The 22,050-nt window shown below is 43.2% G+C and overlaps 1 protein-coding gene across 1 annotated transcript in view; it reads left to right on the plus strand.

The window, feature by feature from the left end:
• The window catches only part of pknox2 (pbx/knotted 1 homeobox 2), a 93,526-nt gene continuing 71,476 nt past the window's right edge, over positions 1-22,050 (plus strand). The window contains exon 1 of the mRNA XM_053441902.1: positions 1-94. The gene's annotated coding sequence lies outside the window, so the exon portion shown is untranslated. The remainder of the gene's footprint in view (positions 95-22,050) is intronic.

A 22,050-nucleotide genomic window follows, 5' to 3' on the forward strand; every position in this document is an offset into this window, starting at 1 on the left:
GGAGGGGCCTGGCGCGGGTGACGTCAGCGGCTGTGTGGAGGAGTATAGGCTGTGCTGTCAGCCCAGTGTCAGTCTGATGAAGATTGGCATGCAGGTAAGCTGTCATTCATTTTCAATGTCAGTGCATGGGAGCAGGGCTTTTCCACTTCAGCCTCCCCCCCCCTTTTCCCCCTTTTCTCCCCCCTCTCCCTCCCCCCCTCTCCCTCCCTCCCTCACTTCATTACAAAAAGCAGGACATTATTCATACAGTCAGACAGCCGGGCCAGTGAGGGAGAGAGAGAGAGAAAGAGAGAGAGAGAGAAAGGGAGAGAGAGAGAGAAAGGGAGAGAGAGAGAGAGTGAGTGAGGGAGGGAAGGGGAAGTATAGAGGAGGGGGAGAAAAAAGAGAGAGGGAAAAGCGAGGAGATGCATTTTTGCGCTGGACTGAAAGACCAGTGGATTTCTTTTTTGTTACGTTTTAATTCTTGATGCGGGCGTTTTGGGGATTTTATGCATTAACGTGTCGTTGATGTTTGTGATGCGCGTGTCTGCGGGATGTGTTGTGTTCGGCGGCGGATGCTTTTGCGCAGAAGCTCGTAATTGTGGCGATAACAATAATAGAGAGGGATTGGGCAGAAGGAGCGCGTGGCTGCAGGAAGCCCCTTTATTCCGGCGGCTGTGACACTTAGCGGCGGAATAACACATGATTTATACATGAACGACGAGTGCGAGTCTCTCCCGCGTTGTGTTGTCTCTTCACGGCCGCTGCGTGTTTCTTCATGTCCAACTTAACCTGCTGTGTTCTATCTGAAAGGCTTTGATTTGATTGCTGAGTGTTGGTTGGCCTACATTAAAAAACATATATTTTTTCAGTAATAAATTACTTACACTCAAGTTCATTCAGCATTTTTATGTTTTCCCTAATTCTTTCGATTTATTCTAGATTGTAGCGTCTGTTTGTTTGTGTGTGTGTCGGTGTCGTTGTCGGTTTGTGTGTGCTGTATGTGTGTGTACTGTGACTAAATAAAAAATAACCCCAGCGTATAAATGTCAAACTGAAAAGGAAAAAAATAGCACATTGGGTGTAGTTTTTTTTAAAAATGTTATTGCATTTGCACTTAATGACCAGCAGTTTTTTTTCCAAAGTAAAACAACATCTTACAAAACTAATGTCTGGCATTTATTCCAGAGTGATGTAAAGCAGAAGATCAAAGCGTTTTAAAGGTCAAACAGGGAGTTTCATGCTGTCTGCATCTCTGTAGGAATCCCTCTCGTCTTTAATTTGGAGTGTGTCTCAGTCAAACTACCTGCATCTCATCGGGGTCTGATGTTTACTCTCAGCCGTCCCTGCCCTGCGAAAGCCTCTCCACGCCGAACACTGGCCTTCTTTGTGTGCCGCCTGCCGCTGTCTTTCTCAGCTGACCGGTTTATTCCACAATCGCCCAAATGACTGTTAAACTCAGAGGAGACTTTTCAGGGACACGTCAGGTAGCTTGTCTCAGGTAGCTAGTTAGAAAAGCACAGCTCTCTAGGTCTTTTGCTGTTATTTGGTTTGTGTTGTATGATATATTTACGCAAAAAAGTTGACGTTCAGGAAAATCACTGCTACTTTTCTATCACAGATTCGTTGTCATCTGACAGTAGTGAAATGTTACAACTATGTACTACGAAGTCAGGGCCCCTGACTGCAAAGACTGAGCACTGGGGGTACATTAGCCTAATTAAATATGCCTGAACCATTTGTTTACTAATCATCTGCTTCCCTGAGAAATCACAATGGCGATTTAGACCACTTTAGCTCCTTCAGTCACACACACCAGGCAGGTGCAGAGTGCTGAGCATGAAATCCCACGAGGAGCCAGACTCGCACCCCCTGTGAAAGTAAATGCTTTGAAAGACACTCTCGTTGTTGCAGCGAGTCGCTGTTGGAGGACCTCAAAGAAGCACTGTTACCTTTTGCACCATTTAAATCACTGGGTACCTTTGTCATTGTCTCAAAGTGGATGATTCTGCTGGGAATACATTTTTGAGACACACACACATACACACACACGCAAACACGTGAGCTGAAACGCCCCACCACCAGTCACCCTCAGTGATGTTTGTTCTTTGTTGTCATGTACCCCACATGGCTCTCCATATTGTCTGATAGGGATAATGCCAATTTAGTTTATCCGCAAACCCTGCTGAGATCTTAATTGATGATTTGTGTCATTGGACAAGCAGCCCAGGGGCATATTTGGTGCTGCAAAATACTCTAACGCTATTTGCATATTCCCATTCCTACTACATGGGTAAATTACACGACGAAGTGAGATGCTGTGCATTCCTGCAGCTTTTGAGGGGATAATCACTAATAAAGTGTTTCAGTCACACTAAATGAAGGAAGTAAACAGAGCGAGGAGAGCATATGTTACAAACCAATTTAAGCATTTATGTATGACCATAAAGCAATTCAGGAAATTAAACCACACGCAAATGTCTTGTCTTTTCCTTCGCCTTTGCCTCTATTTCCACTCTGCATGGTATCACAGAGAGCCGTACATCATTTTTGAGAAGATCTAAGGTTTTTTTAGTCTTGAAAGACCAGGTCTTACTTTGCGTTATTTCTTTCCGTGGCGATTCGATTTTGAGACGCTCGTTGTTTTTGAGGGCCTCATTTTCTTAAACCAGGCTGGGAAAAGGCAGAGGATGTTGAGAATTATTCATGAGGCTTAAATCTTTTGGGAGTCCTTGGGCCTGTGAGCAAAGTGACGCCGGCCACTTTTCTTCTGTTCAATAGTGCAGCAATCCTAAGACAATTGTGTTGTGTTGCATGTTTTGGGCCTGTCTGGGCCCTCACAGGTCATGCCCACTAAGCCCGCTTGATCCCTATTGCTCTCAAGACGAGGCATAGGCCTGTTTATACCGTCAGACAGCGCAGCTTAAGCGCAGTCCTTGCATGCTTACCCTTGCTCATTCCACAGCCAGTGCTGCATTGGCACAGCTCTAAGTAAGCCACCAGGGAGCTTGGTCAGAGAGAGATGGATTGGCTTGATTTATGCTCCAAGAGGAGCAGCAGGCAAATTTAATGATCCTCTATACTGTCAACATCACGGAGCTTTGATTCCGGAAGGACATAGAGATGTCATGAAAATGCATGCTGCATAGGGCTGTGGTATGGTTAAGTTTGAAAACTGCAGTCAGTCAGTGTCGTTGCTCAAACATTAAATGGAGACTTTAAAATATATTTCCTGTTGTTTGAAATTGAAACAAAACTTAAAAAGAGCATTTTGGGAATGTAAATCTAACAGTTATATGGTTTCATCCTCAAATTATTAAGAAAATAAGTGTTGTATTGCCTCATCACAGAGATCCCTCTGCTGTAACACATTCACAGTTTACAGAGGAAATGTATGCAGGTGAGGTTATTGATATGCTCAACAATGCAAGTTTTTAATGAGCATGTGTTATGTTCAAAATACTTTTGGTTCAAATCACATTTTGTGCTGCTTTACTGTGTGATTGCAGGTCCTTATCCCAATATATCTGCTCACAGAACATCCCACTCTGTGCAAAAAGTCCATGTTATTCCTCTGAAGGAGTCTGAGTGATTGATTGGACTCAGCACGTCTGAGGCCGTGTGCAGACCTGCCCTGCACACAGCTCTCAAACAAACTTTTAGAATCGCTCCTCTCCGTGCAATTATACGAGATGTGCGGCTGAACAATGAATGTCGCAGCATGGTGGAAGTCATACAAAGGCTTTAGTCATTAGGTAATGATTTTAGCATCAGTACTCTGATTGCCTTCCTTTTTTCAGACAGAGGAAATGAAAACCCAGCAGGGACACATTCCATAAACGAAGTCGAAGTCATGGCACAGAATAGGGGAGTCAAATAAGGCTCCGATGTTTCAGCCGCAGGACGCACACACAGATACAGTGTTTGCTGTGGCTGAAATTTGTCTCAAAGATGTGTTAGAACTGGGCTTCTTCCATTCTCTTATATCTTTGGTATTCATGCCATTAGTATAAATTGCTTTTGATTTTATTATTCTTGCACTAAAAGCAATTAAAACACATTATTTTTAGACATCAGTGGTTGTTATTCAAGGATCAAGCACAAAATCAAATTAGCAGCTGCTTATTATATATTCTGCATTTACAGACCTTTAACAAGACTCCAAACCTCATTGTGCCTTTGGTTCTTATCTCTGGTGGAATGTAGATAATCCTAATAAATGAGTAGAGCTTCACACAGAGAAATATGAAGCCTGCCAGTAAATCCTGAATTTATTATATTTGAGAGTCCTGGTAACAGCTGAGCTGGGTGAGGTTCAAAATATTTGATTTGAATTCAACAGCAGATCATAGAAGAGAAAATCCCACCAAGCACTGTGTGCAAGCATATTTGTGCGTCCTTTGAACATGAATAAATGCATGGGCCAAACTGGTGTCCCTACAATTGAACATCTCCAACAGTGTAATACTCTTTAAAACTCATGTCATCACTGCTGCTTCTCCATGTTAATAGCCCCGACTCTATGCCATGCATTAATCTGTTGACCATAAAGGTGAGAGGGGCTTTCTCTTCCCACATACAAATGTTTGTTTGCAGTTTACAGCTTGACGCCTTTAGCAGAACTGCTGTTGTACTATTAGAGTTTTTTTTTCTTCTGCATAAAATTCAGTCTTTCCGTACTGCAGGTACAATACCAGCTGTTTTTCAGCACTGCAGTGCCGTTGCCAGCAGGAAAACTGTTCCTCCTCCTCTGTGAGTCAGAGTAACTCTTATTACAAAGTTGAAGACAAACACACAGAGTTTTAGAGCCAAGTGCACATCAACAGAGGCTATTTTTGTCAACACTAAGCTAACTCATATCAGCACTGTGAAGTACTGTTGCATCCCTGATGACCTCCTGATGTTGTTGTTTTCACTCGGGTACATTTAAAGCGGGGACCCACTGGGGGGGGGGGGGGGGGGGGGGGATGATTCTTAGAAATTAAATTAAATCTAGAAATGATTACTGTGATATAGCGACAGTTGTTAGAAAAAGATTAAAACAATTATTACATAAAAAAAATGTCACATGACCTCTGAAGTGATTATTACAGATTAGTGATGGTACCACTTGCAACGGTCAATTTACAGCACCACAGGAAATACTGCAACATGTGGGAGTTGAGGTGGCTGCAAAGTTTGAAAACATCTGTAGTAATACACAGAGGAGCTTCAGCAATAGACCAGTTGGGTGCCTGAGACATAAAACGACACAGGAAAAGTGTGCCATAGCGATGAAAATTATCCACTTCGAAGCCTTTTCAGATCGAAGTCTCCTGCACTTTAAGTAGAAATGAAACAGCGCTGAAGATGTGACCTCCAAAGGCTATTTATTGGAGCACAGCTCCATTGTTCAGAATCCTCTCCAAAGATATTATTTAAGTGTTCTGCCACTCACATCTCATCTGAATGTTTCAGCCTATTGCTCTCCAGGACACCATTGATCTGAAGGACAATATTTTCACTCAGGCTGTCGCTGCTCCTTTATTCTGACATTAGACTTTCCCCAAAAGTGGCTTTCTCTTCAAATCCATTTGTATACCTCGTTGTTAATCTCCAAGTGGCCTTTCCAGGCGGCTGATGAAACACATGTTAGTGAATAAGTTCTTAGGTGAAACAGCAGCTTATCAACAGACTTTAGTAAAAGCACTGCACAGTGGCAAGGACAGAATAATTTGCCCTAATGCATTTTAGTGATCGCTCTTATTAGCTGCAAATGACTTCCTTTATGTAGTCCTGTCCCCTGCTATAAAAGTGCCATGATTTTATGACAGCGCAGGCTTCAGTCAAAGTGCGTTTCATTTTCCAGAGGAAGGCTACATCTTTTATGGTGTTTCACAGGACTTGTCGCTCTTAAAATATTAAAGGAGGACTCGGCTGCTTTATTCCGGTATAATATTTCATTAAGGCTTTTGGCATCCTGGATGTCTCATCGCTGGAATTAGTAATAGTTCATATCAGTGCCCTAAGGATCTAAATGCCTCTGATACTGTTACACAACTGTGGAGCTTAACTGTTTAGGGAGAAGCTTTTAAATTTAAAATGCTTCTAATGCGACATAATGTGGTCTAATATAAAAACATAAGAGACTTATTTTAACAACAACATCATATGAGACAAATTTAACTTCCACAATAAGCAAAACATTTCTTAACAGCTTGTTGTAATAATAACAATAATAATAAAGACAATTATTATTTTTATTATTATTATTATTTGTTTATTTATTTTTATAGCAAACCCGAAAAAAGCAACTTAGTGCTTCACAAATAAAAACAAATAACAATTATAAAATATTAAATCACTGAATATATGACAGAATTGTTGCACTACTTTTTCTATTGTTTCCACTTTTGTGAATACAAAATAATTGTCAACATTTACACAGAACCCAATTTAAGCTAAAGAAAGACGGTTAAATATTGAAACATTTCACCAAAGCAACAACCCTTCCCTTATCTGATCTATTGTAGCTTGTGATGTTTAAACCTAGATACACACGGGAGTCAGCGTGAACCAGAGTGTGGGTTAGAGACACATTACACATGTATACATGTATAAAAGCATTGGGTGTCATCTATTAAGAGTTCCAGTACTATATATATATATATATTATTAGCTGCAAATGACTTCCTTTATATATATATATATATATATATATATATATATGCTTGTGTGCCGGTATATTTGTGAACAGTATTTGACACCTCTTCAACAAAGTGCAAGTCTATAACTAGTTTTATAGACAACCATTAAGTTATATGGAAAACAAGAACATTTCAGTTGCATTTCTTGCTTTAATCATATCTAAGGATCACTGGAAAAGTCCAGTTTATCTGTGCTGTTGTCTAACTTTAGAGCAAATCTCCTTTGTCCCCAAACCTACCCCTTTGTTCTACAACTTACACAGTTTCACAAGGGAAGTTAATTAGCTTGAAACATGTGCTTGTTCTTTTTTCTTTTGTGTATGATGTGAGGGACATTTCTTAATATCTGAATAAACACGTCGGTGAAAATGTCATTTCTTCAGAATCATACAGTAGCTTCATTATTCCGAACATCGGCTGTCCAGGCGAACATCGTAAGATGCGGCGCTCGCCTTCTCGGCTGCACTTATCGTCCTTCCTTTCTCCTCTCCTCACTTCATTACATTCAGAACATTATGACTTCGCTGAGAGAGTAAGGAAACATGAGTGCGGCTAACATTAACCTCACGTTTACAGCCACAGAGCACATGAAAAGACGAATGTGATTTTTTTAAACATGCATCCATATTCTTATTTTTTGTTTTTCCGTTTTTGCAATGACTGTTGGATCAAGACATCTCTAACGAGCCAATGTCCCCCGTTGTGCTGATGTTTGGTGTGAATTTGACAATGTGACAGTTAACAGTGACTCATGTGTTCGAGCTTTTCTTCTTTGTTGACTGGTCTCAGAGTATATCGTGTTTGGCCTGAAGCTTAGAGTCTGTAAGTAATCATGAGTCAACTACAGCAGTCCAAGGGAGACATAGGCTGCTTAATGGGTGACAGAGGTTTCCGGTTGAGTGTTAACATGACGTGTGTACCCCTGAGTCACTTAAATGTGGTTTGAGTTAGAGGTCAGTAAGACAATCCTCCTTCAGATAATGTGTATTTATATTGTACAATTTCTGAATTATAATTTGTTTATACTGTATGTGCTCAGATAACCTTCCATTGCTGTGTTTCTTAATAATGTTACATTTTCTGCACGACTCAGTTTGCATCCCTCCCAAGTTTCCAAGAGCAGCCGTGAAGCATTTCTTTCCTTCCTCACATTAAACTCTGTTTTCAGGCTGCCACACTCCATCACAAGTTTGATTTACTACAATAAATTCGAACCAAAACAGTCACAGAAAAATTTAATTACTGTGGGGTCTCTGTTTTCAGCGATTTGCAGTGGCAGGCACGTAATTTGTCAAAAGAAAGCTGTGCTGTGTTAAGAGTGTTTGTACAGTGGTGCGGGCTAACCGCACATGCCGACTCTGATTTTAGAAGTGGTAATATTTAATGACTCTGCAACACACGTCTGATTTGCAAGCGCCACTCCTTCTCTTTAGTGTCCTCTGATTTGCTGCTGCTGGCGAGACCTGAGGCATCGAGTGGTGTTGCCTTTCAAGTCGTAATGTAAACATGTCAGCTTTCCGGAGTGTGTGAAGAGGCTCGGGGAGCGAGCGTGCACAATTATCATAACAGAAACATTGCTGTAAATGAATCTATGCAGAATGCACTTTATTTGAGTAGCGGCTTTATAAACTTGAGCAGGTCATTGTTTTATTTTTTCCAGTTAATCACTCAGTGACATTTTTTTACATCCAACGCTTAAAATAACAAGGCACGGTGTCTGTGTTCCTGTACGGCTAATGAAGAAAATATTCCTTAAACATTATCAGCGAGTGCAGGCATGATTCCACATCGTAATTGCACCACTGTGAACTGAAGAGGAAAAAAAAAACACAGACTGAACCCTCTTTTCCAAACCAAGACTTCTTTCCACTACAAAGAATAATTACTTTTCCCAACTCCTGCGCCATAATTGGTTACCACTCTTTTATCTTATCTATGTGCGCATAATTATCACAGTCATCATATTAGATTATTTCATGCATAATAAATGAACTCAAACTGTGTGTGGGGTAATTAGCATGTTAGGATATGTGCCACGATAAGAGGTTTGCTCTCTCAGAGATTGTATTGTTCAAGACATTCCTGAAAAGTGAGAAACGCAGGCAAAAGAAGGATCATTTAATATCAGTGCAGTGTCTCAACAAATATTCCTCTTTTTCATTGTTTTTTTATGGTGTGTATGTGTGTGTGTGTGTATGTTTACATAAATGCTGGTGGAAAGTCCTTGTGTAAAAAAACATAGTAATGTATATTTTAGTTTTGATTTAGAGCAGACATTGCAGGAGACATAAGGGCATAATGGAGACTATTGTACAAGACAGAGCTGTATATGACTTGACTTTGGCAGCTGTCTGCTGCAGAGATCTTATCCAATCCAAATGACAGATGTGCATCAGTTCAGTGGTGCTTTTCGTGGTCTGTGTTCGTTGGAACTTTTACACACATTTTGTGTATGATGAACAGGTTCAATTGTGCTGGATTTTTTCATGTAAAACATAAAGCCCTGTAACTCCAGATAAGAGGCATGAAATCTTATTTAAAAACACTGTAAATGAGGTTCAGTCAGAGGTTGAGCTGAACTGCTGAAACTGTACTTAAAGCGGAGCAGTCCTAATATGGCTATTATCGACCGACAGCAGGGCTCTACCAATTCACACGAGGCAAACCTGCTGCTGGATTTGTGTCTGGCTTAGTTCTGTGCTGCTTGGAAACATTTCAGTTGCCCTTTAATGAGGGGAGCCAATCAGGATCAAGTCCAGTTGCAATATCTAGCCTTGGAATTATTGTGAACTGCCTATAAAGACATAGGGAATAAAAAAAAAAAATCCAATGACAATATAAATAGATTAAATGTGAGAGGTCAACCTGTCATTCTTTGCTCTGGTGAGAAATCATTACTGATTTTGATTTAATCATGTGCATGTCCACAGTTATTTTAAAAGTTTCATATTGAGCTTGATTTTAAATCAAACTGATTTGTAACTTGTATATAAATCATCCACACAGATAACATTCATATAGTAGATTTGTCATCCAACAGAGACAGAGTCAAAAGCTGCCAGCAGCATCTCAGTTGCCTGCTTTTTCCACCTCCCCCTCCACTAAATAACAAGAACAACTTCTTTGACACCAAATGTTTCCGTCACAGTTTTTTGGTCCTGCAGCATTTTTGGCAGTGACACCTTTCACTAACCTGTGCCAAAAGCCTGTGAAACACAACACATAATGAGCTATTTTCAGCACTGACATGTTTTAAAAAAATATTTATTCAGTAAGTTGTTAAGGGACAGAGAGGAAATTAAAGCTCACATTCTCAGTGTGATGGCAGTCACTGCAGTTTAGAAAAGGACAGTTGTCAGAGTTTATATCATTAAGTTCAGCGTGATTCCTGCTAAATGTAATTAAGTTACTTAAGTGAGGCAGAGATGTTTTATTTTATTTTTTGTGTTGACTGAAAGGTACAGTGTTTTAAGAAAGACCCACAGTGCAAATATTTCCTTTACATCTCTGTGCCAAGCAGACACAGCATGGCAATGTAAGGGCACGTTATTCCCACTGAGTCTCCACAGATACATTAGTTATTCCTGTAACCCACACTATTTCTAAATAGAAATGCCAGTACTATCTGAAAATGATCAAAACCACATTTAGATTCCTCCAAGCGTTTGCAGCCAAAAGTGTGACAAAGCATCTCCAAGGAATTCCTAACAAAGTTTAGAGGATTTTAATTATCACAGACTAAAGAAATATTGTATAAAAGAATGAAAAAATAAAATAAAACGACATATAGCCATGCACCCACACACACCTCCCACTCCCGTACAACTTCATGAAGGTTTATCTCCATAGAGTGATGATGGGTCTGTGCTAAAAGTGAGTTCTTAACAGCTGCCGAGCCGGCGTGCGGATAAATGCGGCAGCTTGGAGGCGGTGCAGTGTCATGTCTGCCATTATGTGGCAAGGCTCTCGCTGAGAGAGTGGAGACAGCTCTCCAGCCGCCCCTCCCGTCACTCGCTTTCCTCCGGTCAAGGTCTCTGTACCCCACATGGTATGCCTGTGCCCGTCTCCCTGCTGGCAACACTCTGGCATTGCTACAGTATCAGTGTAGTGCAAATGAGGGTTTGAAATGTGATAGTGCTTATTGAGGGTCAGATTTGTTTGTCAAGCTTTGAAGGAGGGAGGACTGGTCGGTCAACCTATCTTCTAAGTGAAATCATCGCCGCGTCCTAAGTGGACCGCTCAAAGATGGCACTGAATGCTGACACGTGAAGATTGTGAGGTGACAGCAGTTTACCGCACACTTCAGTTATACAGCACATAACTCCAAATGTGACCTGAACACCAATGCTTTTGTAAAAAATAGATAGATAAATAAAAAAACAATAAAAGAAGATGCCGCCAACTAAGTCGGAGCCACGCTCATTGTTTATACATTCATCAAGTAGTTTCCGAGGAAGATAAACATCAGACATACACACAGAGGAACGTCACAAATTTACTGGAAAAATCACATTGACAGGCTAAAGGGGCAGATTTGAAAGCTATGTATTCTCAGAGTCACTGTAGGCATTGTGAAATATGCCTACAGTGAGAGCAGAAAGGCCTTGATCAACCGTTTTACATACCGTTAATAAGTTCACAACAGCTGGAGATCTGTGTGATCTGAACAGCTGCCTGTGGAGATTTACACTTCACTTTGTGTGCCAGAGGAAAATGAAATTGACTCAGAGGTTTAAAGAGCATGGGGTGTCCCGTCGCGGTGTGTGTCTTGGACTCTGAGCAGATTGTTTCGATTTGATAAAAAAAAAGGGCATATCGGTTTCATGAGACACACAAGTAATGTACACGCTAACATAACTTTTATGTTTATTTTTTTTGCCACTTGAAAGTAAAAAAAAACGGCCAATCTCACAACAACAAAAAAAACGTCGTTGACTGATAAGGTCAAGAGTCATGAGTGGTAGAGCTTGTCAGGGAGAGGTTGAACTCTGAAGGTGAGAAATACCAAGGCAAGGGACGAGGGATCACTTGCACCTGCCTTCTTGACACCCTCTTCAAAAACAGATCGACTTAAATGTATAATTGGTTTCGGACATGCATTGAACTCAAGTTAATCCTCGGACGTTTTCTGGAAGAGTTGTATATAGAGACTCTGGACTTTCTCTTGGGTTTCTCCAGCTAGATCCACTTGTAAAAACGGAATGTCCGAATGAGCCAATGTGAGAAAACAGAAGATCCTCTGGCGGATTTCTCATGAGCAAAGGGGGAAACTGGATAAAAAGGGGGAAAAAAAGAATCCAAATATCTCAGGATGAAAAACATTGCAATACACATACAAGACACCGATGATGATTTCTAGAGAGCTTTTAGTGATAAGGGCCTACACCGGTTTCCATGTCATGTAAACAAAAAATGTGATGTCCGCAGTGGAATATATATGTTGCGTCCTGGCTGTGCCTGCTCTGCCTCACCTCACCCGAACGCTCTGTAGATTTCTGTGTTGTTGAGGAAGTTCAAACCCAATTGTGCAGAAATCCATGATCATGTCTGAAGATGGCTTCTGTGTGTGAGAGTGTGTGTACAAGTGAGGAGGGAGAAATTGATTGAGAATATACTGTCTGAATTTGTCCTTCTGTCTTTTTCAGCCTCTGTGTTTATGTGAATCTCTCGGTCCTCCTCCATTTCAGTGAAAAGGCAGCACGCTGCTGTCTCCTTCCCCCTGCGGTCAGTAGTTTATATAAACAGCCAGACATTTAATACAGATGGCAGAGCACCTTAAATTTAAAGACACTATATTCTCTGTCCTGGGAAAGGGACGGAAAGTATTTAACTACCCAGATATAGAGCTGAGGGGCCTTGTGAAATACATGGTGCATTTCCAACTTGAGGAAATTCATAGCTGAGACTACAGAGAGAATGACACGGCCGTCAGTAAATACTGCCGGCTCTGTCCATCGCGATGTGATGCTTTATTATGAGGATCTGAACACACTGAGCAAACAGACATCCAGAGGGACAGTGAAAGAGTTAACTTTCTTCCTTTGTGCTCTTACCAGGAGGGAAGAGTCAGAAGGAAGAAAAAAAAAAAAGATTTACAGACACTGATGGGGAATTCCTCACTGTCTGTTCTGCCTTGGCCGACTCTGCCAAGTCCATTGTGTTTCTGTCTTCCGGGCCTACCCTGTCTGTTTCATGCCCAGACAATGAAAGAGAGAGGGAAAAAAACCTGATACCTGTATATAAACACCGTAATGGAAATGATTGGATGACTGTAGCGGTTCGAATTCATGTCACAAAGAGGATCACGCTGCTTCAACTGAAGCTTTTCTTTGTGTTTCCAGAAAAATATGCTTTTTTTGGGATCACGTTGGAAGCGAGTTATTTCCACACAAAAAAAAAAGAGAGGGAAAACCTAGGCTGTGTCCAAAATCAGCCTCATGTTCACTGACAATAAGTAGTTTACTCTATAGGGAGCAATTCGGTTTGATTTCACACACTTTTGTATGAATCATGGTTATTTTGTGAGAACGGAGTGTTGTATTGTGCACTAAATAGTGACTACACGTTAGTTTTAGACACAGCTACTGTTACTCGTTTACAGAAGAACTCCCTGTTATGTGCCATAAAGCAATACAGCATGTGTTTCCGTTATATCTATCTGATATTTATAATTTAGAGGCTTCCAGTTCCTTTTCTGATGCGTTTATATGTTTTGACGATTACACAATATCTCACAATGTATGAAGTATTGATTATAATTGTTTTCTTGATCTTTAATTCTATATGTAGTAGGATCATTACACTATTGCAGTCTTGAATAGACGAAGGAGCTAAATAAACATGTTTATACTAAAACTTCATACAGCCTTCTATCATGCTCTATAACTTAATTTGTCTCTCTTGCATATCAAATTTCCATAATTTCAAATTTATTTGATAATGTAGGTGAAAATCTCCTCATTCACGGATACTTCACTTAAAGAGTTGTGATTTCTTTTAACTGGCATTTCTAGATTTGAGATAAAATCATATATTGCAGGCATTTTAAAAGGCCACCCCCACATTGGGGCCCTGAAGTACTTTTTTCAACACTAGTACGGCCCTGCACACAAGAGAGCTGGCATAGACCAGTTCTCATAATTTAATGTCAGTGTTATCAATTGTTTTGGAGCAGAGCTACAACCAATCAGGGCAACATGTGTGACAAAAAGAGCAACAAATGTGGGATGTAGTGCAGAGTGCCAGAAAAATGTAAATCGACTACACAGTTTTCTGCAGTCGTTTGTTCTTCTTTTAGATCAAATTAACCATCCAGTTATAGTTATACTCTCTTGACAGCAGATCCAATCCCATCAGACCCATGTGCACGACTGAATAAATATGAGCTCTCCGATTTTTATTTGGACATTTGTGAAGATCCTTGCACGGTGACTAATTATAGCTACAGTCAAGTGTCAATGTCAACTCCTTTTGCAAGCAAAGCTTTTACAGACATATACAATTTACATATTTACAGTTAACCATGTAACATGAAACCCAAGCCTTAAACTCGCACTGCCTTTTACTTCTCATTTTAATATCTGTTCCACTATGTTTATCAAGGGTTGAGAAGTTTGAGGCAGCATTTATTGTTAATGAGAGAGGGGAATGCAGGATTCAGTGTGTCTCTGTCAGTAATACCTCTTTTACACACATATTTTTTATTATGTGTGTAAACACACAAATAAGGCGATTGACGCCTGTCCCATTGCCAGTAGAGGAGCTGCCTCTCCATTTTTCCCCCAGTGCATTATGATCATGAAATTGAGGCGCTCTCTCACCTCACCGTCTTGCCAAAATTAGTGCGTTCACCGTTGCGTTTTCATCACTGTATCGGAAGCTGAGGAAAACTACTGCAGAGTCACTTCACCCAGGAGTGAATTCCGATTGTATCCATTCCCATTTCCCACAAAAGCCAAATGTTAGTGGATTTTATTGTTTTTTTTGACCAGGGGAAAAGGGACTTTAGTGTTAATTACTCAGTTGATTATCCTAGAAGTGGTTGGTTATTTGGCTCTGTTCTATAGGCTGTAGTCTGTAAAAAAACAAAATCAAATGCCACTGCTTGAATGTTAATTTTTTCATACTTAAGTGTATTATTTTAAATGATTTGAGATGAGATGAGTAATGATGCATGCTTAACTGAAGTGCTTAGCAACATTGGACAGAGACCCTGCTGAGGCCCACCTAAAAAGGATCCTTGTAGTTGCCTTTGTGTAAGTGAAAGAGCATATGAGTGCAAGAGCCTCTAAAGGGGTTTGAGTTCAGATGATAGACGCCGATGTGCAGTAGCTCACTACTTACCTCAGTTTAACTGCAAGTTGGTTTGAAATATATTTCCTCCACTGAATGGTTAGAAACGAGTAATATTGGATCAATGCTGAGTTCACTGCTGTTAAAGGGTTGACACATGGAGAGGAGGATGTTAGTGTGAGCTCTCAGGCCTCAGTTGACATATCAATGATGAACTCCTTGTAAGGAAGATTTAGTCGACTGTAATACCGTGTCACTGTACACCTCCAAACGTCTCAGCATGGCACACTTTATTGTTCTTGCACCTTTATTCTCTTTAAATCTGTGATTTGACTTTTTCACATCATTAACCTCCAATTGGATAATCTCGTTTTATCCCACTTGTCTACGCATTCATTTCTTCTTCCTCCTAGATGCAGCTTGATTCATTAACTACAGGAATCCACTGGTGGCATTGAGGATTGGACCTTCTTTTCCAAAAGTCTGGAGGAGATTAGGCGCGTCTCTTTTTGTTTGCTCAATCCATCCTGACTCATCACGACAGTGGTATTTTTAGCAGTGGATTCCTGTTTTCTTCCCCGCCATTATTCACAGGGGGCTATCATATTCTGTGAGACAAGGAGGAAGAATCAATGTCAAGTTTCAGCCAGGAGTCGATGAGTGGCATAGACACGAAGTTAGAGAACCTTGTGTCGTGGTCGAAGTTATAGATGGAGTGTGTCTGTAGCAGCTGGACAAATTGCTCATGTTGAAGTGTGTGTAGACGGAGAGTGTATGTGTTTGTGCAGTGTTTTGTCTGGCACAGCTGCCTGTGTCAGCTGCATGCTCGTTAAATGTTGGGCTTAAACCCACGGTGACGCCACGCCTGCTCCGGTTACTCCCGTGGGAATACCTGCCATTGTCATCGTGAGCCGCTCATAATTCGCAGGAATTAGCCCCAAATGGTTGAAGTTCGGCTGCCTGGATTACAGCAGTGGGAACTGATATTTTACTAACTGTTGAATGCTTGAGAGCGAACAGCGACTTTACTTTTGCATTTCCTTTGCCTCAACCGCTGCTTGTGATACTCGGCCTGAGACTCTATTGTCCCACACACATAAACATGGTACATCTGAATGGTACAATAGTGTAAATCCCCCCCCATAGTGTTTGATTCCTTACTGTTAAAGTAGCCAGGTGACCGGATATCCTGTTTGTCCGGAGCACAGAAATATTCCTGATTGTTGCACATCCTGCCGGTCAGTGATCTGTGACACATACAGCTGCCGGGCATGAGGATTTATTTAGCCTCTATTGTATGAGGTGGAAAGCAGTCACACTGTGTGAATGAGTTAATCTTCATTTCCAGCGAAATTAATTTGAAGTGTGTTGTTGCCGGTTTGGTTGTCAGCATGCGTAGAAGATTCTTCCTAGGTTTGGGCACATAAGCCACTCACATTAACATGCAAAATTAATTATTTGCCTCCTTTTTTATGTCCTCCTGAATGATAGTGTCGTAAAAAAAAAAACTGCCTGTGTTTTATTGAAATGAAATTATGGCATAATGTCACTTTCGCTATTAGCAATGAGAGTCTCCGCATGCCAATTGATCCTGCTGTTGTCATAGCAACATGAACCACTAAACCTCTGCGCAGCTGTTGTTATGGAAGCCCTTGAACAGCTGGGGGGCTATAGCTGTGGAGGGATGTGGGAAACCGGTCTTTTAGTCCTCCCTTCACACCTTGACCCCAAACGTACTGCTAGCGAAAAAGAGGAGGATTTGGGAATCTTAAAGATGTCCATCTGGAGTTTTCTCTGTGCCGTGCAGAGCCTCCATATAAGCAGAGAGAAAGTTGAGGCATGAAGTTGTGAATATTCAATCATGTCTGTGCCTTATCCAAACCTGCTTTGCCACAAATGCGAGCAGTGAAATCAAATGAGCCAAATGAGTCTAGATTCTCTCCAAGGGGCCTGATGCATTGGAGCATATCCCATTATTGATATGAGCAAATGTTGTACACGGTGCAACAATAAAACAATCATTTCACAAGAAGCACAACTGAGTCCAATTCCTACAACAATATTAAAGCTGAAATGTAACCCAAGAGCAGGGTCTCACCCTCCCACTGTTTGATCTAATGCTGATTTCACTGATAATGTTCTTGTTGAATCCTGTCTGGTCTGTTAAATGACAGAAATTAGTCGCATATGTCAGAATATTATTTTATAATGATGGATAACAGAGGAACAAAGTTCCATCCTCACAAATGACAACAAATCTGGAGCAGTAAAGATCTCATCTCATCTAAAAATGCCAGAATCTGTAAAATAACTATTAATTACAGGTATCAGATACATGTAGTCAAGTAAAATGTACAGTATTTGCCTCATTAATGCAGCAAAGTAATAGATGTATAAAGTATGAGGGAAATAAATACAAGTAGAGTAACTGAATAACTTTCCTCCACTGTGTGTACCAGTGTGCACAGTGTGAGTGATGGTGGGCAGATTGAGGAATGCTAATGTTTCCTCTGTGGCTTTTGTGAGGAACACGGTGATTAGACCTCCAACCCCCTGGGTGGAGCCCCTCGCTGCACGGGCTCCCGCTCTGATTTACTTTGACATCAACAGGAAGGTCAGACAGGTCCCATAGGGGTCATGGAGAGACGGTGAACGGCGTGTGTGCCGGGCTTCAGCACACGGAGACGTTCCTCCAGGATCCCAGACGGGGCCGGAGGGATGGCCGAGGGAGGAAGGCCCCTTGGAGCTTAGGGAGGACTTCGGGAAGGATTACTGAGAGGCTAAAATGTTTTCTTTGTGGCTGAAAGAAACCCAAGAAATGCTCTCAACCAAATCCCCTGTGTTCTAAGGGGGCTGTTAGGCAGGGAGACTCAAGCTACATCCAAAAGACGTCTTCGTTTTTTTGTGCTTCAAGCTTGTCTTTACTATCAATATAACCTACTTTCACATTATTGAGAGCAATCTTTTATTGTTGCAAGATTAAACCCAGGTTCAGCCTTGACTGTAACTGGATTACACTCTTCCCCACAGTTAAAGAGTATTTATTTGAATTTTGATGGAAACAATTGAACGGACAATATGAGAATGGAAATACTTTTTGGTGATAAAGAAACTGAGATATTGTATAATAAATTCAATAAATCCCAATGTCAATGATTTCAAGACCCATGACATCAAATACAACATAAATGTCTTCATATGCTGTAGCTCATGTATATTATACGTTTATTACAAGTATGAATGTATTAATATAATATAATATACTATACATATTTTTAAATGATTGTATAAGAACATCATCATCTTTGTTCCTATCAATTGAAAGGATGAAAAGTGGTGGACACCAAAGACTAATAAAATCCTGTAAAGTAACTAGTGAAAAATAAAATGGCTCAACAGTTCATTCACAGAAAACTATATTCAACCGACTGCTTTACTTGCTACATCTCCCATAACTTGACATTACATTTTACTCAAAATGTATTGGTTTGTGACTTGCACTAATAAAGGACAAAGGTTTAGGCTTCAAGTTTCCACAATGTTTCATTCTTATCCCCCATCCACACGAGGCCTCTGGTAGTGCCGACCTACCACACACACAGTAGTCCCCACTGGGCTGTGCAGCACTGGATAAATACCATCCCTTCAGAGGCTCTGTTAGCGGATTGCTGTAGGTAGGCGGCCTGCTGTGAGGCCCAGCCACACTCCCACTGTTCTGGTGGAGCTTTAAGTGAAAGATCAGGTGTCCGGCCCTGAATGCTTGATTGAACTTAAATCTTTTGCATGTGCGCTGCGGCTCTGCAGCGGTTTGCTCTGTGTGGCTCAGTCATGGCCAGCCAGTCAACTGCTCTGAGGAATTTGAGTCATGGCTGCACTTTAATCTCCCTGTTTTCACCTATGGAAATTATAATCAATAGCATTTTGCACACAGGGATGGAGAGTTACATGAAAGTGAAGAATTGACTGCAAATCAAAGGGAAAAAAGCATGTTTGTCTCATCTCATCTCATCTCATTTTCGTCCGCTTATCCGGGGTCGGGTCGCGGGGGGAGCAGCTCAAGCAGGGGGCCCCAGACTTCCCTTTCCCGGGCCACATTGACCAACTCTGAAGGGGGGATCCCGAGGCGTTCCCAGGCCAGTGTTGAGATATAATCTCTCCACCTAGTCCTGGGTCTTCCCCGAGGTCTCCTCCCCACTGGACGTGCCTGAAACACCTCCCAAGGAAGGCGCCCAGTGGGCATCCTTACCAGATGCCCGAACCACCTCAGCTGACTCCTTTCTAAGTAAAGGAGCAGCGGCTCTAATCCGAGTTCCTCACGGATGGCTGAGCTTCCCAGCCACCCTTCTGAGAAAACTCATCTCGGCCGCTTGTACCCGCGATCTTGTCCTTTCGGTCATCACCCAGCCCTCATGACCATAGGTGAGGATAGGAACGAAGATCGACCGGTAGATCGAGAGCTTTGCCTTGCGGCTCAGCTCTCTTTTCGTTACAACGGTGCGGTAAAGCGAACGCAATACCGCCCCCGCTGCTCCGATTCTCCGGCCAATCTCACGCTCCATAGTATCCTCACTCGCGAACAAGACCCCGAGGTACTTGAACTCCTTCACTTGGGCTAAGGACTCATTTCCTACCCGGAGTAAGCAATCCATCGGTTTCCTGCTAAGAGTCATGGCCTCAGATTTAGCGGTGCTGATCCTCATCCCAGCCGCTTCACACTCGGCCGCCAGCCGATCCAGTGAGTGCTGAAGGTCACAGGCCGATGATCCAATGAGGACCACGTCATCTGCAAAAAGCAGTGACGAGATCCTCAGACCACCGAACTGCAACCCCTCCCCACCACGACTACGCCTCGATATCCTGTCCATGTATATCACAAACAGGATTGGTGACAAGGCGCAGCCCTGGCGGAGACCAGCTCCCACTGAGAACGAAACTGACTGGCTGCCGAGGACGCGAACACAGCTCTCGCTTTGGGAGTACAGGGATTGGATGGCCCTGAGGATAGACCCCCTTACCCCATACTCCCGCAGCACCTCCCACAGTTTCTCCCGGGGGACCCGGTCATACGCCTTCTCCAGATCCACAAAACACATGTAGACCGGATGGGCATACTCCCAGGCCCCCTCCAGGATCCTTGCGAGAGTGAAGAGCTGGTCCGTAGTTCCACGTCCAGGGCGAAAACCGCATTGTTCCTCTTCAATCTGAGGTTCGACAATCGGCCGAACCCTCCTTTCCAGCACCTTGGAGTAGACTTTACCAGGGAGGCTGAGAAGTGTGATACCCCTGTAATTGGCACGCACTCTCTGGTCCCCCTTTTTGAACAGGGGAACCACCACCCCGGTTTGCCACTCCTTTGGCACTGTACCCGACTCCCACGCGATGTTGAATAGGCGTGTCAACCATGACAGCCCCTCAACACCCAGAGCCTTTAGCATTTCTGGCTGGATCTCATCAATCCCTGGGGCTTTGCCACTGCGGAGATGTTTGACTACCTCAGTGACCTCCACCAGGGAAATTGACGACGAAACACCATCAACCTCGAGCTCTGCCTCCAACATAGAGGGCGTGTTATTCGGATTCAGGAGTTCCTCAAAATGTTCCTTCCAACGTCCGACGACCTCCTCAGTTGAGGTCAACAGAGTCCCATCCTTACTGTACACAGCTTGGATGGTTCCCCGTTTCCCCCTCCTGAGGTGCCGGATAGTCTTCCAGAAACACTTTGGTGCCGACCGAAAGTCCTTCTCCATGGCCTCTCCGAACTTCTCCCACACCCGCTGCTTAGCCTCCGACACGGCAGCAGCTGCAGCCCTTCGGGCCTGTCGGTACCCTGCAACCGAGTCAGGAGTCCTCCAGGATATCATATCCCGGAAGGCCTCCTTCTTCAATCGGACTGCTTCCCTGACCACCGGTGTCCACCACGGTGTCCGAGGGTTACCGCCCCTTGAGGAGCCTAAGACCCTGAGGCCACAGCTAGCCGCCACAGCTTCACCAATGGAGGCTTTGAACACCGCCCACTCCGGCTCAATGTCCCCAACCTCCACAGGAATGCCAGAAAAACTCCGCCGGAGGTGTGAGTTGAAGATACCTAGGACGGGGGCCTCCTCCAGACGTTCCCAGTTCACCCGCACTACTCGTGTGGGCTTACCAGGTCTATCCGGAAATTTCCCCCATTCCCTGATCCAACTCACAACCAGATGGTGGTCGGTTGACAGTTCCGCCCCTCTCTTTACCCGAGTGTCCAAAACATGCGGCCTCAGATCAGATGACACGATCACAAAATCGATCATTGATCTTCGGCCTAGGGTACTCTGGTACCAGGTACACTTATGAGCACCGTTATGTTCGAACATGGTGTTTGTTATGGATAATCCATGACTAGCACAGAAGTCCAATAACAAACGACCGCTCGGGTTCAGATCAGGGAGGCCGTTCCTCCCCACCACGCCTCTCCAGGTACCTCCATCGTTGCCCACGTGGGCGTTGAAGTCACCAAGCAGAACTACGGAGTCCCCTACTGGAGCCCCATACAGGACTCCATTCAGGGTCTCCAAGAAGGCCGAGTACTCTGAGCTGCAGTTTGGTGCATACGCACAAATAACAGTCAGAGTTTTCCCCCCTACAACCCTTAGGCGCAGGGAGGCGACCCTCTCGTCTACCGGGGTAAACTCCAACACCGCGGCGCTCAGCCGGGGATTTATGAGTATCCCCACACCCGCCCGGCGCCTCACGCCCTTGGCAACTCCGGAGAAGAATAGAGTCCAACCCTTATCCAGGAGTACGGTACCAGAGCTGAGACTGTGCGTGGAGGTAAGCCCCACCAGATCTAACTGATAGCGCTCCACCTCCCTCACAAGCTCCGGTTCCTTTCCCCACAGCGAGGTGACGTTCCACGTCCCCAGAGCCAGCTTCTGCCGCCCGGGTCTGGTCCGTCGAGACCCCTGACCTACGCTGCCACCCATGTGGCTGCGCACCCGACCCCAACGGGTCTTCCCACAGGTGGTGGACCCATGAGATGAAGAAAGGGGGGGGGTGCCACGTAGTTTGTTCGGGCTGTGCCCGACCGGGCTCCGTGGCAAACCCGGCCACCAGGCGC

The sequence above is a fragment of the Pleuronectes platessa genome, chromosome 15 (genome assembly GCF_947347685.1).
Source record: "Pleuronectes platessa chromosome 15, fPlePla1.1, whole genome shotgun sequence".
Classification (NCBI taxonomy): Eukaryota; Metazoa; Chordata; class Actinopteri; order Pleuronectiformes; family Pleuronectidae; genus Pleuronectes; species Pleuronectes platessa.